Source organism: Clarias gariepinus, chromosome 12 (assembly GCF_024256425.1).
Source record: "Clarias gariepinus isolate MV-2021 ecotype Netherlands chromosome 12, CGAR_prim_01v2, whole genome shotgun sequence".
Taxonomy (NCBI): Eukaryota; Metazoa; Chordata; class Actinopteri; order Siluriformes; family Clariidae; genus Clarias; species Clarias gariepinus.
The window spans coordinates 8,285,763-8,302,644 of record NC_071111.1 but is presented as its reverse complement, the minus strand read 5'-3'; the positions used below and the strand labels follow the sequence as shown (position 1 = coordinate 8,302,644).

Here is a 16,882-nt window from a genome sequence, read left to right as displayed (position 1 = left end):
TTGTTCACACCACCTGGGATAAAACATGTCATATTTATGCGACCGCTCATTTATTTTAAGCAGTGGATGTGATTTTACCAGAGACACAGGACAGAGCGACTCCAGGTGAGCAGTTAGTCAGCCGTGTTTGTTGATGTCCAGAAGATGCAACAAAGCCAGATGCCTTGCTTTAGCTGTTTGTATGAAATCCCCATGATACCAACGCTGACTGACATCATGAGGACAAAAAGTCACATGAATTCTGATCTGACCGTTCTTATATTAGAGATACATAATTGATCTAGCACCATGTATGAAAAAGAACTCAGATCCGATTTGTGCATTTAGACAGCAGTATAGAAATAAATAAAAATAAAACCTTGATCTGTCACATTCATTGTGAACAATCTGATCACACTATTCGGGTGGGGGCGTGACCTAAAGGGAGGTTAAGTTATGAAAAGGTGCTTTATCTAAAGAGTATTACAGCTGGAGCATTAACATGACACACACTTGGAGAAGCCTACTGTTTGTTAACTTGTTAAAGAAATAGTTAAAAATAGGACCTTTAAAGATACAAAAAATAATAATTTTACATCAGCTTCTGCAAGCAGTTTGTCTGTTTTTTTTTTTTAAACAAAAAATCATTAAGTAATTGTTAAAAAAAATAATAAATATATAATGCTGATATATTTTGATCATTATCATGCAGGCCTGCTTCCCGTTACCACCACGTAATAAACACTCAGCCTCGCAGTGGAAAAGAGGATTTAGGGAGCCGAGCCGAGGGCTTGGGAAGTAACGCAGTACAGAGGAGCAGAGCTAATTACGTGCTGTTTAAAGTCTAATCGTGCTAGAGTCTTTCACACAGTTCTAGCCTCATTGACTTTATGCTTAATCCTCAGAGCTCACATGCTCCTATGATCTCCAGGCCAGGACTTCATGGCCTCTGACTGCTCAGGGCTTCTCAGAGGCATCATGTCAGCTTCTTGCCGCCTCACCACCCAGGCAGTGCGCGTTAATCCGCCACAGCTCCTTAAACCGGCCGTATCAGGTCTGAGAGAGCACCCTGGGAGAGCTAAGCCTGCTGCGTTAATTAGTGTTTCACAAAGCCAAGAGGATGGTTGGCATGTGGAAGAAATGGGGGGGGGGACATGGCAGGGAAGGAATATAAGTGTATAGTGGAGACGGTTATTCTAAAGCCTGCGTCCTGATGCAGCTCTCCTTGTTGATCTGAAAGTTCTTCTTGGTACCAGTTTTAAAAGCGCTCAGCTTTGTTAATGAAGTCGTTGCACCCGAAGTGATAAAAGGCGGCAATTTAGTGGTCTCACCTGCTTTTTGTGTCCAAGTGTTAAACCTTTTATCCCGACATGGAAACGCCCTCACTCTGTACACAAGCATGTGCTAAAATCCGACGTACCTCAGTTTCTGCAAATTACTGTAGCTACAGAAAAAGGTTCCAAATAGTTATAAATTAAACAGTAATGTATCCCTCGACAAGACAACAATCTTAAACATAAGGAAAAATTAAAGTCACAAGTTTAGTCATAAACCTTTTAAGTCTCCTGCCCAGATTTGGAAAAGGAAGTGGACAACATCTGGCAGATTTGCAACAGATATGTCAAAAAGAAAAGACAAGGATCCCGTTTCAGCATTGTTCTGATCATTACATCTAAGAGGATCCAGAAGCTGCCCAGAGGATAGGAAAAATTTAGAGGCGGTTGTAAAGGCAGCGGGTTATTATCAAGTATTTTTACCGCAGCGTTGTCAAAAGGTGTTGATGAATTTTCTGTAATAGCGGCTGGTTGTGATTTAGATGACGGGTTTATATTAAGCAGCTTGTTCTGATACATTGTTGTTACGCATTGCTCTGTAATGACTAGATTTAAAGGTTCTGTATTTACTACTATTTATTTAACAGGTTAAGACATGATCTCAGTGCTTCCCCAGTGTGTGTGTTTCCCCTCAGATAATTAATTTCTTAACAATGTTGTTTTCACTCTTCCTTCAAAAATGCCATTTTAGTGTCTTTTTAAAAAAAACGACTCCTGAGCCACGCCCTTAAAGAACAGCACAGCTGAGGAACAAGCTAGTATCTACATCTAAGGGGCCAAACCTTGAAGTTGGGAAGGCTTTGGGAATTTGAAAAGGGTTGTGCACACTGAAAAGTATTTTAGAAAATTGGACAAGAAAGAGAGTACAGTAAGTCCCCTCAATACAAACAAGTTCCATTCCGACTGCTCGTTCATTAGTCCAATTTGTTTGTAAGTTAAACAAACATTGTCTAGGTACAAAATTGGCCATACACAGTATAAAATTAACATGTTCCATGATCTTTTCCTAGTTTTTTAGAATCGTGCTGATGGTTGAAGGATTCATGTTAAAAGAACCACTCCAGTCTTTTAATTAATTTTAAATTTGTCTCAATCTTTATTGATTGGCGCTTCTTAGCAGTACCAGCTTCACGCTAATTTTTTTTTTTTTTTTTTTTTTTTAATACACGATTGTCTCCAAGCTTCCTGGGCTTGTACTGCACTAGGAGAGGATGCACGCAGCACACACCTGACAATGTACACCGAACATGTAATCTAACGATTAAACATTCGCGGTTGCATGTTTATATCTTGGAAAGTTCGTAACTCAAATGTTCATATGTAGGCGACTTACTGTATCTGATGAAAAGGGGATTTAAATTGAAAGCAAGACAAGGGAATCCAGACCAGAAGGTGATGCACCTTACTAGATGCCAACTGCCGTAAAACAACAGGGGGAAAAAAGGGGGGGAAAAATACAAAGCTCATATATTTTTTTTTTGCTTGCAAAAGCAGCCTGAAGGCCCAGATCAATGTCTAACAATGACTAAAAAGCGAATTTTACATTAACCGAGCAATAGAATGTGTAATTGATGTGGTGAGGTTCTCTGTAACGAGATGTTTCATCGTTTCCTGAATGAGTCTCCGGTGTCAACCCCGTCAGCTTTCTGATTTCTTATGTGGTGACATCATAATGTGACTGAATGGTTGTTTATTGCAGTAATGCTTTGTGTCTGGCTGTATCCAACCAACCTAACACTGATTTCTTACTTACCATCTTACACACACACACACACACACACACACACACACACACACACACACACTGTTGGATCTGTATTCACTTTTACTATTTCCAAGAAAAACTTCATTATAAAAAGGAATTTATTAGCCGCTTCACGAAGCTTTACCTTGTTATTAAGACCTTTCATACAGATGTTATCTCAGGTTAAGGCTCTTTTATAAGACCTGTGTATACCATTATTCCGAGAGTTTTCAGAGAATAGAGAAAAACCCACTCCACTCTGTCTTGGTGTCAGATCTCCCCTTAGGTCACTCACTGGAAAGTGTGGTTTTTAATGTAGCATTGCTATAGTCGCTCGGGTATGATTCAATGTCTAGAGCAGGCTGAATTTCGGGCCAACCACCGAACTTAACGACTATACGATGCAGCTTTTATCTCTGCCTTTGTCCAGGTTAATCTGCCTAACCAAGTATACTAGTATAATACTTCTAGACATCTTAATTATCTCTCTCTCTCTCTCGCTCACTCCCTCTTTTCATCATCTAACATTTGCTACATTCTCAGCATCGGATCAGATCTCAGTTACACAGCTGCTCGATGCATTTTGGGTCAGAGCCTCGTTCGCCATCGCAGCCTGGTTGAACAGCTGTCCATGCTGAGACTCGTCTGTCAAGTCAACGACCTCTCTGAAGTTTATTTCCTCTCTTGATTTTCAGAATTACTCGCAGGCTAATTTTGTGTATAAACATTTTCGGAGGTTGGTTTGTAAGGATTAGCTGGAGTTTATACGCCCTCGTACAGATGGTGCAAAGATGCAGCGATTTCTGAAACAGGAAACTTAGCTGCAAGTTCCTGATTAGTTTTCAGCATCGTAAATATGAGGTTATAACCTAATGAGGATCTGGATTTTATCTAATGGAGGTTTTAAATCAGGTGACCATTAAAAGACTTGATATAAGGAAGAAAATTAGGCTGCTGTCACTGAAGAAAAAGTGTCTTAAACATGATGTCTTAACTAGTATCAACCAACTAACTAACCTAGCCCGATCTCTAGATTAGATTCAATTGTTAGTACCAGTAATGCGCATGACTTGAAGAATGGTCCAGGTCTGATTAGTTTGAAGACAGAAAATCAACAGCATTTTTTTTGTCACAGCTTCCCATGCCATTTAATGTCCTTAAAATAGACAGGTAACACTACAGTAGGTTTGCATTGTTGAAATGTTGATAATGAAATTCATTACGTCATGCAGATTCTAAGCACTTAATAATATGGTTAATTTTCATAGCAACATTTCTCTGTAACCCATCTTTGTTGTCCACGCTTAAGCCGCTACTTGCAACCCGATCGATCATGTGGCACTTTTCAAGGGGGGGAGAAAACTTTCTGTTACGGCCAAAGAAAATGCTAAAGCAGCGCTTCTTCTGATTACACAGAAAACCTGCGCCTTGTATGTCGCATCGAGCAAATCATATTATAATACCTACATTGTGATAGGTGGCATGTCGGGCATCAGCGATGGAATGATGGTTTCCAGCACTGCCACAACTGCTTCAACTCTGTGCTTCTTCTCCTCCTTTCTCCTAACCTTTAAACCCATAGAGCACATGTGGAATTATGTTGGATAGTAAATTTCGTGACCAATTTCATGATCCTCTGCCCACCAATTGCACCAACTTCATCAGGAACTGGAGAACAATCTTACATTCATAGACCTGTTGGCTCTGTACAGCGGAGAGGGCAGACAAACTGAAATGGAAAGAGTGATGGTACAGCCAATTCTTTATGTATGAAGTAGAACAGGAAGGGAAAAGGAGCAGGAATGAGAAATGGCTTTCTCAAACAGAGATCCCAAATGCTCCCGTTCTTCTTTTCTTTTTTTCTCTCTCTCTCTCGTTTTCTCTGTGCAACCTCTTTGAAGGTCAGAATTTCAGGATGTGGATGCATACGTCCCGCCGACGGCTCCCATGGACCGATAAATCATCACCGCTAACTTCAGCCTCTCGCACTCGACGTCCTGGCACCAACCCAGTCCCCTACTCTTATGCACCGGTCTTCCATCTCTAGCCTTGTACCGTTTATGCCAGGGTCTGAGTCAAAGGAACAAACCCACCAACTCCAACTTCAACCTAAATTCCATTTTGTACCATTATATACGCCATTATACACCCACAACTATTAAATTTAAACAACAAAAGGTTCTTTCTTGAGATGAACTCAATTTGAGAATCATGTTTGTTTTTTTCTTCTTCAGCGCAGCTTATTTTCTTGCATTTTCAGCACATTTCGATTAAGAGCGCACACATTTGGCTGTGTGGTGAAAACCTGCACTGGATGGCGGCGGGGTCATTGGGTGGATTTTTGCCGCATGTCGTAAGCGCAGACGAGAACTTTATTATAAGTGGCGTGCAATCAAGGCGAGCGCTGGTCATGTCCAAGAATTCATTTGGACTCTTATTTATGCACGACTAGCATGCACTCACACACACCTTTATCTGGCGTGTACAGTGAATGTGTATGTGTGTGTGTGTGTATATATATATATATATATATATATATATATATATATATATATATACATACACACACATACACATTCACTGTACACGCCAGATATATATATATATATATATATATATATATATATATATATATATATATATATATCCCTCTCTCCCTCTCTCACCGCTCTCTAAGCAGTTTGTCTTGGCTCAGTGGCGAGCGCAAGATGACAAGGACTCAATAGGTGGAGAAAAGTAAAGGAACGGGAAGGGAGGGGTCAGTAAAGCTCCGTGGCTGAAGGCAGGTGGCCGATAAGGTGAAAGAAATGGAAACACACGGAGAGTAGCCAGGCTTCTGGGCAAACGCAGAGCAAGCCTTCTCAAGCCAAACACAACAGACGAGCGGAGACATTTCAAAAAGATTTCTACTCGCACCCTGTGAATCTCTCTCTGTGTCCCAGTTTTTCCTGAAACCCATTTAAATTTTTGTGGTTAGAGCCACTTCAGTGCATTAACGTATAAGTTGTTAAAGCTATGGCTTTATCTGCTGTATCACACACACTTTGCTTCAGGAAAGAAAGCTGTCGTCAGTGCTCGTTTAATATATGGTGCTCCGAAGAAGTATTTGCTCCCTTCCTGTTTTTTTTCTTCTTTTTTTGCACATTTTTTACACTTAAATGATTCAGATAATCAAGTACATTTAATATTACACAAAGATGAACATAAAATGCTGTTTACTAAATTTATTTTTTCAAGGAAAAAAACGCTGTCCAAACCTACCTAGGTCTGTAAAAAAGTAATTGTAAATGAAAGTGTGATAAAACAGTTTTTGGAAAGCCAAGTTAAACTCTACTTACCACATACAGACCTGATTACTACCAGACTGGTCCAATTAAGAAATCACTTAAATAGAACCTGTCTGACGAAGTGAAGCACGCTAAAAGGTCTCAAAAAGCAACACATCATGCCACGATCTAACGAAATTCAAGAATAGAAGAGAAACAAAGTAATTGACATGTATCAGTTTGGACAGGGTTACAACGCCATTTCCAAGGCTTTGGAAACTCCAGTGAACCACGGTGAGAGCCATTATCCACAAATGAAGAAAACTTGGAACAGTGGTACAGTAAACCTTCCCAGGAGCGGCCAGCCTTCCAAAATTACTCCAAGAGCACAGCGACACCTCATCCAGGAGCTCAGAGCAACATCTACTGAGGTGCAAGCCTCACTTGCCTCAGTTAAGTATTAACTGTTGTCAGTACTAACCCATGATTCAACAAGAGACTTGGCAAAAATGGTATCCATGCGAGAGTTCTGAAGCGAAAGCCACTGATGACCTAAAAGAACACACAGCCTTGTTAAAAAAATATCTTGATTATACCCTTTTGATCAATTTTTCTGTGGACTAAAAAGGCAAAAATGTACACATTTAAAACCGTCAAACATGGTGGTACTGTAATGTGATGGTCTGGGGCTTTGCAACTTCGGGACCTGGACGGCTTGCCATAATTAATATAACCGTGAATTCTGTGCTCTACCTGAAGGAGAATGCCGGCCATCATTTCATGATGTCAAGCTCAAGCGCACTTGGGTTATGCAGCAGGACAGTGATCTAAAACACGCCAGCAACTCCACCTCTGAATGGCTTGAATTGGTTTTAGAGTGGTCTAGTCAAAGTTTGGATTTAAATCCAATTGAGATCCGTAAACAGACCCTCGAATGTGGCTGAATTAAAGCAATTCTGCATACAAGAGCGGACCAAAATTCCTCCACAGTGATGTGACTCATTGCCGGTTATCGCAACGCTTGATCGCAGTTGTTGCCACAACCAGTTATTAGGTTTAGGGGGCAATTACTTTTTCACATAAGACCAGGCAGGTTTCGACTATTTCAAACCTGCATTTTGTATTTATTTAAGGTAAATAATAGTAAGTTTTATTATTAGAGTGAAAAGTTTGTTTTTGCTAGCGTTTGTCATGTTCATTTTCTCACCAGCTTTTTTCACACAATATCAGATATAATGTAACCCAATCATAATGCTTTTGACAGGGCCTTTGGCTTGGCTTTAATAAGAAAACATACAGGATTTATTTCACTGCGCACTATAAAAAGTCTGCGAATAGACTAACTCCTTGATGTTTTTTTTTTTTTAAAGATCTTCAGGCGTGAGAGAATTTTAGGCTATTAACTGGAAAGGGGTTAAACATAAGCACATGAAGAGATCGTATCTACACACCCAAGTCTGCCTTCCTCATGGGTTTGAGAAATTCTTAATAATAATCGCTGCAGAAATAATTCTGTGACCTTTCCCTGCACATTTATAAGACACACATTTCGTATTAATCTTCAACCTTGTCTCGTCCTGTTTTCAGTTTCCTTCTTTTACATTATCCTGTTACAGGCATAGTTGCAATCTCAGGACGCTCAGCAACAGTTCTGGTACAGTATACAGAAAATACAGTATGTGAACAGAAGCCGATACGTACTGTATGCTCCAACACCTTTAGAGGTTGATTGAGAACATCAATGTGGTGAAGTGATGACAGCAGGCAAAGTCGAGATTATGGAGACTTAGCATATTAGTTTGATGAACAGTGTTTTCTGAGAGGCATTATTTATAAGAAAATCACCAGTAGGTTTCAAGAACATGGTAGAGGTGTTGGAGTCTGGCGATAGAATGGATTCCATGGCAAGTGAGAAGTCATGATTCATGGGGAAAAATAATTTGGAGGCTACACGTATGAATATACCCCAAAGTCTAACCATTACAAATAAATCTGTACTACAGGGATGTACCAAAGGCAACTGTCATTCACAAGGAGCACACAAATGATGATGAAGATAAGAACAGGAGTCACATTTTTGCTTGGTTGTGACTTGCCGTGTTTATCAGAGCAGGATCACAGGTTTTTACTTTTATGCACATAAGCAATCCATTATAAAGCTTTCAGGACTCATGACCAAGTTGCTGCATGGAACATTTGCAGCAGTCATTCATTAATTCATTCTAAGTTACTGCCTGTGCAGGGTCGGTGTGGTTTATTGCAAACAAGTACAACGAAGATTCATACGAGAGTTTATATATATAAAAAAAAAAACAGTTCCTAAGGAACTGTTAATATGAGCAATCTGACTGTCGCCTTGCACCTCCAGGTCCTGGGGTTCGATTCCCACCTTGGGTCTGTGTGTACATAGAATTTCTGGTGGGGTTCCTCCAGGTTCTTCGGTTTCCAGTCCAAAGACCTGCAGATTAGGCTAATTGGCATACCCCAATTGCCCGTAGTGTCTGTGTGTGTAAATGTGCGTGTGAAGGTTGACAGAAGGTCCTACCACCGTCGTACAAGATGGGGATAAATACTGTGATCGCTGCGGGCCTCCATGGCCAGTCGTTAAACTACAGAGGTTTATGGATGGATGGTGATGGTGTTTGGTTTGTCCTACAAACGTTTCCTGTGGCAGAGTAGTTGAATTCTGGTTTAGGCCATGCAAACTTCAAATTTAAGTCTGGATACGAAAACAGGTAGGTGTATTATATTAAACTTTTATTGTGCTGATAATGTCCTGGGATTTAAGTATAAAGGAGTTTATAAGTTTAGTTACAATATTCCAGGATTAGTATTCGATTAGTGTTTTCCCAGAGCAGTGCTGTTATACATATTAGCCATTACGCCATACGGTGTGAGTGCGCTGTAGACCCTGCTGAACTCGGTAATATCTGGCCTTCCCCTGCTTTATATCATCCTTCTTTTTTATTAATATTATTCTTGATTTAAATACAGCTAAATAAATCTCTCAGCGCGGTCATGTTAACAAGCCCTCGAGGTGGCTTTTGTACGTTTCCTCTGATTTGTAACTCGAGTATCATTTTCCTTCTCTCCGTCGCCATCTCAACATGATACGGCAGTCCTCTGGAAAAGGCGGGATCCTGCCGTGACCTCACATTAATCAGGTCTCGGTACCAGACAACTACACTGACAGATCCCGAACCTCGATCGAGAGGGAAATGTATCAAAAAGGAAAATGACTTTACCTACTCTCAGGTGTTTCATGTCTCACCGGGGCCCCTTGGCTTTTCCTCCCTGAAGACGAAGACAGATGTTGCCCAGCTAAAAGAGGCCTGTTGTATCAGGGTAAGAGGATAGCCGCCCAGCGAGAACCCCTGTAGTTTCACTGTTCTGTGTTGACATTAATACTGTTGTTGTTTTGACAGCAATGACTCGAATGTTAGTGCAACTCGGCGACATGCGATGCACAAAGCGGGCACCAGGCACATGGCTAGCTTATGTTTCCCTGATGTTTTTTTCTTTTATTATTATTATTATTTTTTTATTGCTCTCTTTCTTTCTGTGCTCAGACATTTGCCAGCGGAGCCTAGTTCTGTCAGTTCAAAGACTTTCATAGACATGTGTGCTAGGTTATGAAGGGGACATTTGGTCTTTCTGAGAACCAAATGTCTATTTAATGATAGAAATACATAAAAATCACCATATTGTTACATTTGGCTATTAAAAAGGTAATAAAACCACTCGTTGGGCTCTTATTTATGCACGACAGGCATGCGTACACCAGTATCTGGCTCTCTTTTAGTATTAAAGTCAGAGCTCTGCCGTGTTAGATCTGTATATAGGTGCGGAGTGGCTTAGCTTTAGTTATGCACAAGGGAATAGAAGGATAGTAAAAGCAATGTGCGTGTTTCTGTTTATATACATAAACACACCGGTCAGACCTAACATTAACCCCACATAACATTGGCCCAGTGGGCTGTTGGTGGGAGTGTGGTCACCCGAGATGTGGGCTGGCCTGGCTGTTCCGATCACATGGAGGGGCTGGTGTGGCGGAGATTGTTGAGGGGGGTTTGTTTTTGTGGTGTCGAAGTAATAGAATTGTCACAGCTCCTTATGTGTAAGGCCTGGCATGCCAGGGTTCAGGTTGTTAGCCTCTGGTTTTCCTAAATCTGGGCATCTGTGGCATGTGCTGGAATGGCATGCCTGGTCTATGGAAGACCCATCTCGCAACTTGTAGTGCTTGAAGGATCTTCTAATGATCTGGTGCACCAGCAGGGATTGATCTGCATCATCACTGTGTGAGACCTGTCATTTATTCCCATTTGTATGACCGTGGTAAGCGCTTCAGTCAACGTTCACACACTATGGGCAGTTTGGGAACAGCAATTAGCCTAATCTGTTAACTGGAGTACCCAGAGGATCTCGGGAGAAGATGCAAACTCCATGTACACAGACCCGATGCTGGTATCGAATCCCAACCCTGGAAATGCGAGGCGACAGAGCTAACCACTAAGCCACCATGCCACCAATACAGTTGATTACAGTAGACACAAAACAGATTTTTTTTCTCACCGCAGACCCCAAAGTCTTCACATACCAGATGTATTAATGTTAGTGTTTCAGTGGGTGATATGAAGATGTATTTCTGGACTCTTTGATTGGACGCTGCCTAGCGTTCATTCCATCGTCTTGTTCTTTGGAGCATCCTGATTTTACTTGCATCCATTATCTCCTTCACCTACTTAACCACCTGTGCACTTTTTTTCTACCCATGGTTTACTCATGGTGCTGCTATCTTCTCATCGTCCTCTTATTTTTGATTCAGTCTTCTATCCACTGCATCCATTCATATATTTATGGAATCATCCATGTAAAACCAGGAGATTTATTCTCTACCTGTGCCACCTACAAGATGCTTGTGTTTCTCATGACCAGTAAGATAATACATGATGCCCCAAATCCCTAGCAAAGCGCCACTGATGCACCTCATACAATCACCACTTTGATGCCGGTGTCACTAATGGATTCTCCACATGGTCCAAAACCCAAATAATATCTCCGCCATGTAGGTCATGTGATGGTCTCTCTTGCTTTATGGATGTGTACCAGTGGGTATATCTATACCTGTAAGATGTATGTTTGTATTCTCGCTATCGTAACCATATCATAGTAGCAGCAGCCCGACCTTTATTAACCCGATTCTAATTATGATCATTTTGATTAACCTTCTATATTTAGAGCTGACATACCGTATTTATGCTGCCTTTCTGTTTCCTCTCATAAGCGATCCTCCCTCCTCAATCCGAACACATGCTTTCTTAAATCTTCACGCAGACATCTCAAGGTAAACCGGATAAATTTACCTCCGAGCAAGCCAGAAAAACCCAATCCATATGCTGCTTCACATTTCCCCGAAGCGTAGTCCGACTGCTTTACGGCCGCTTAGCTGAAACGATCTGTCTGGCCTTCAGGACAGCCAGGGATCGCGCATGCTATCCAGATTGTCTTGTAGGATTTTAGCTTGCTGAGTGATGAGCGATACCAATCCTGGTCTACTGTACTGTACATGAGCGTGGAGTGAAGAAAAAAGGGAATGATTTGACCAGACATTGTACTACAGTACATACTGTACACCTTGTTTGCATGATATCTTTATTTGCACTAATCAAAGCGTTCCCAGTTCATCCAGTTGCCCTTGGTTATCACGAGGTCACAATGAGTCTAACATTTACTGTAGTAACAGTGCTTTATAGTGCCTTTATATTGAATAAAATCTTTTTTCCTACTTGATATAATAATAAAAATAATAATAACCAGCAGGTCGACGCTTTGTAAATATACAGTACGTGTATATATTACCTGGGGCTATTTTTGCTGCTCGTGTTATAGAAGGTAAAATCCAGGGTAATCTTTCCCAAGCAAGTCCTTATAAAAACACCAACTCCACGGATTCAGACCAGACTAAACTTCTTAGAGGTACTCGAGTGCTAATTGCATTACCTCACCTCCGCATCTACAACTAATCCAGTACGAACAGGGCTTCAGCACATTCCTTTTAGCAAATCCCAGCCTAGATGGAAGACCTGTTCGGCTTTAAGGGAGGGGGGAAAAAAAACCTCTCCCCAAATCTCCAGCTTCCAACTCTGTTTCAGTTTAATAATTCACGGTGCTCCGTTCGGAACAGGAGCTTCAGATACAACGATCCGCGTCCGCACGCATCATCAAGGCTCATCAAACATAAGACCGTGTAGCCGGCTGCGCTGCTGTCTTACATTATAGTGTGAAAGTGACATGCCTGTTTTATTTCACCTCAGAGCTTTTACAAAGTAATACATTATCACCGTGGCAGTGGAATAAAAGCGTATCCCTGAAATTAAACGTAACACACCGCACAGCAGCTCAACGGCGATAAGAGCGGAAAGCGCGAGGGCTCGACTGAATCTAATTGGCCTGAATAGTGCAGGCTCTGGTGGTGTGTGTGTAGTGTGTAGTGTTCAGACACTCTTTTCTTCTCTGTGCCAGCACACTGTAGCTCATGATAGCCGCTCTCCAGGGAGCACTTCGCAGATGCCTCTCTCAAACACTTATTTCCCTAATAGGCCAATCAGGGCAGCGCAGGATGCAAAGCGTGCTCCGGTGTACATGTCGGGTTCTAGCCTTTACTCTTTCTCTCTTTTTCTGGTTAAAGAACCTGGTGCTGGTGCATACATGCATTTTTTTTCGCACTTTGTTTATTCCAAGCTTCTAATAACGCTCACGCGGAGGAAGCGACTGTTTTAAGGAGTCGGACGGGCGTTATTTGAAGCGTGTTTACAAAGGAGATTAAACCCTTGCTTTTGTGTACGGCTTATTCGAGCATGTTTGTATTTTTTTAAACGAGTAGGCTAATGTGGAACAGTAAGCTCACTCCAAACGCCCCCTCGGTAATCACTGATGAAGCAGCTTTGTTTGCCGACCGTGCAGCGTCTGCGTAGAGCATGTTTGTTTTGGCTAAAGGCCATACTTAGCTTTGAGCTGACGTGTGTATGTGTGTGCGCACGCTTTAACAAATATCTGTTTGTACCCAAGTGTATTGAGAGCAGCTGCGTGAATGGATGTGTGTGAGAACGTGTCTTAGGGCGGTGATGAGACAGAGCTTTGGGACGCAGCTTCCACAGGAGGACATCAGTCCAGTCTACCCAATTACATCAAAGCATCATCTGTATGGGAGTCAAGGTCAGAGCTCCTCTCTCCATCCTGAGCAGACTCTGAACACCATGCCGCTGGGCTAAGTGGAGCGATTGACTTGTGGAGAACTTTATTACGCCCTCAGAGAAAACAGTCCATCCTTTCTCTGGCATCTCTCTCACTCTCCGTCTCATAGCCTAGTCTTTTCAGCCGCACCGTTCCGAGAGCGTGTATTCACAGTAATGCTGGCTCATGTTCATCATCATCATCATCAATGTTTATATATTGGTATTAGACCTCAGAATAAGCAGATGCAAGTGTAGGAAGGATGATCCAGGCTAGTTGATGATTTCAGGAATGGTCCAGACAGGCGGAGAAAGAGAGAGCTTGAAAAAAAAAAAAGGAAAAATTTAATTCTTTGTCAACCTACTCTGTGTTTAATTAAGTATGTAGCTATGTTCATTCATTTCGAATCTGTTGCGTCATAAGCATCAGCTGAGTCGAGACCTGCTCGGCAGTAGTATTTTTACTCTGTGTATTAATTAGCATTTACAGATAACCCTGGAACACACCGATATGTGTTAAATCAGAATAAAAGATTTCCCGTTTTGACACGGGAGAAGATAACGATGTTAACACACACACACACACACACACACACAGACCCATTATTTTGATCCCCAGGCAACTGAAACGTCGAACCGAGGCTACGTCTTTAAGCGAACGAATTAGACAGACAAGTTGGAACGATTGAGAAATAGCAGACACGAAGAGAGACACGGACGTCCCAGACATGACAAGACATCCATCACAGACGTAAGTATCTACAACATATCCTCAGAATCCCGTTCCGACGTTCCAAAATCCTGCGCATATTACCAGATGTTCTGCATCTGCAGCAGGATGAAATGAACTAATGCAGCGATTAAAACTCCTCCAGAGTACAAAGCAGCACATTTAATTAGCGCCCGAGTCACCGCCGCCGCTGGATTCGCTGAATGATTTTCACTCGGCGCTGTTCTCCTGGCCTCGGGGATCCTCCGTGGAGAAATCAATCTATTCAGGGAGGCTCGGGTTCTCTGGCTATGTCCCCGCTGTGGGAGAGCCATCTTTGATCGTAGACGCCTTTTACTTCCTTTCTTCCTTTCTTTCTTTATTTCTTTCTTTCATTTAACCCCCCCTCCCACCCCTCCGCATGCCTTTTCCTTCAGTTCTCCAGTTTCTACCCCAAACCTACACCCCCCTCACCCAAATTCATCCTGGCTGTGCTGCGCTTGTCCGGGACCCCCACGCTTCCCTCCCTGCGCCCGTCTGGATTTCATACGAGTACCTGTGCAGATTAATATGGTGCCTGGAGAAGTCAGTCTGTCTGTGTCAGTCAAAAGAAGAAGGGGGGGGGGGGGATTGTAAGCCACTGATCCTCCTTCATGTGCCTCTTTCGCATAGTTTTGCTCGCCTTAGTAGCATTCCTGAATGGATATGTATACCTCTTCACATCTTTCCTCCCTCCTCCCTGCTTGCTTCCCCTCTCTCTTTATCTCGTTGGTGACTGTTCTCACCGCTCAGCCTCCTCTTTGTCTGGCTGCTGCACCGTCCTGATTTCCCTTTTTTATCCTGTGCGTTCTTTTGTGTTCCTCTCTACATCGCTCTCCCTCAGTAAGGACGCCTTTTGTAAATCAGAACACGCAAGTACTTAAAGATCCCGTTTTTCCGCGGCGTTCTCTCCGCGGCAGGATCGGCTCACTGATCCCCGACAACGAGAACACATGTCACCTACAAAGAGGGAGACACGGCGCACCCGCCGCCCTGCAGAGCCTTTCATCCCCAGCATCTGATAAACCACAGGATAGTGGGACACTGTGTGAGAGAGAGAGAGAGAGAGAGAGAGAGAAAATGTGTTTGACCTCTGAGGCTTATTCTCTAGTAGCACTATTCCAACAGACAGCACAGCTTGGCTTAGGAAATTACCCATGATCCCACATGTTGTCACTCTTTACACAGCCGTTTGAGCCGAGGCGAATCTGGTTCCATGTCGAACCCTAGGCTTGGCTAAAAATACTGAAGACCGTTGATTGATCAAACCCAATCTTTTTTTTCTATGATGTCTATAAAACTACTTTTCCATTAAAACCACAGCCTGTCTGTTAGTTGTTTTTTTTTATTAGAGATTCAAACGGCAATGTCAGAAATTAAGAGTTTACACATGAGCTTTGCTCTTCCACACACACACACACACACAAACACTCACACACACACATGGATGATAACTATCTCTACTCTAACAATCAGACATGTTTAAAAACAATGCAGCGTTGATTGATTGAAGACTAAGGACATTTTTTCATAAGACACTTCTGGTTATCGGGCAGACTGAACATCGGTGTCGTGTGCTGGGCACCACGTGTGCAATGGCACAAGATGCTTCGGCTCTATAGTGGATAGTAAACCAAAAACACAACAGCAGAAGCAAAGAAGCACGACAACATGATTGAAAACGCAAAAACAAAAGCAAAGCGATACAATTAAAAACGCAGCAACGGAAGAAAAAAAAAGACAAAACAATTGACAACGCAGTAGTGAAAAAAAAAAAAAAAATACATTTAAAACGCAGTAAGGAAAGCAAAAAAAAACTATACGATTAACGGAAGAAAGCAAAAAGCAGTGATACGATTGAAATTGCAAATGCAAAAGAAAAAGACAATATGATTGAAAACGTATCAAAAGCAATAAACAGAAAAAACATAAGCAAAAAACAATATTAAAAGCAGAAACATGACGATCAAGTCAAGACACAACCGTTGTAAAAACGTAACAGCAGAAGCGGGAGAACAAATACGAAGACATGATAGTAAACAGGAAAAAAGTGAAAAGACAAGAACAAAAGTGAGAACACGACAATAAAAGTAGTGATGACGCAAAAACAAAACAGGAGAATGAAAACAGGACAGCGAAAACACAATCACAAAATCATAAACATGACAGCAAAATCAAAAACACAACGACAAACGCGAAGCAAGACAGGAAAATGTAAAAACGCAATCCAAAATCCTCAAAATGTAAAAGTGTATTTGTACAGTTACTGAACATGACCTGCCCGTCTGTGATTGTAGCTAATCAGAAACGAGCACGAGATGTTTCTACACCTTACACACACTTACTCCTTCTGTTTCAGTTAATGTCATGTGTTTTGCCCTTACTGGCACCTTTTAGATTTGTGTTACTATCAGGTCACTGTTCCAACAACGTGCTTTTTGGGAAGAGCACAGCTTACTGGTTTGATCGCACACACTCCAAACACACACACGTGTCACCAAGTTGTACCATGCTGTTTTGATCTGAAAACTGAAAACGAACTTATCTGTCTCTCGGCTTGCTCTCATTCACTGGAAACA

The 16,882-nt window shown here is 41.9% G+C and overlaps 1 protein-coding gene across 2 annotated transcripts in view; it reads left to right on the top strand.

Annotated features, from left to right (window-relative positions):
• The window catches only part of erc1b (ELKS/RAB6-interacting/CAST family member 1b), a 220,985-nt gene that overhangs the window by 113,882 nt on the left and 90,221 nt on the right, over positions 1-16,882 (top strand). The window lies entirely within an intron of this gene.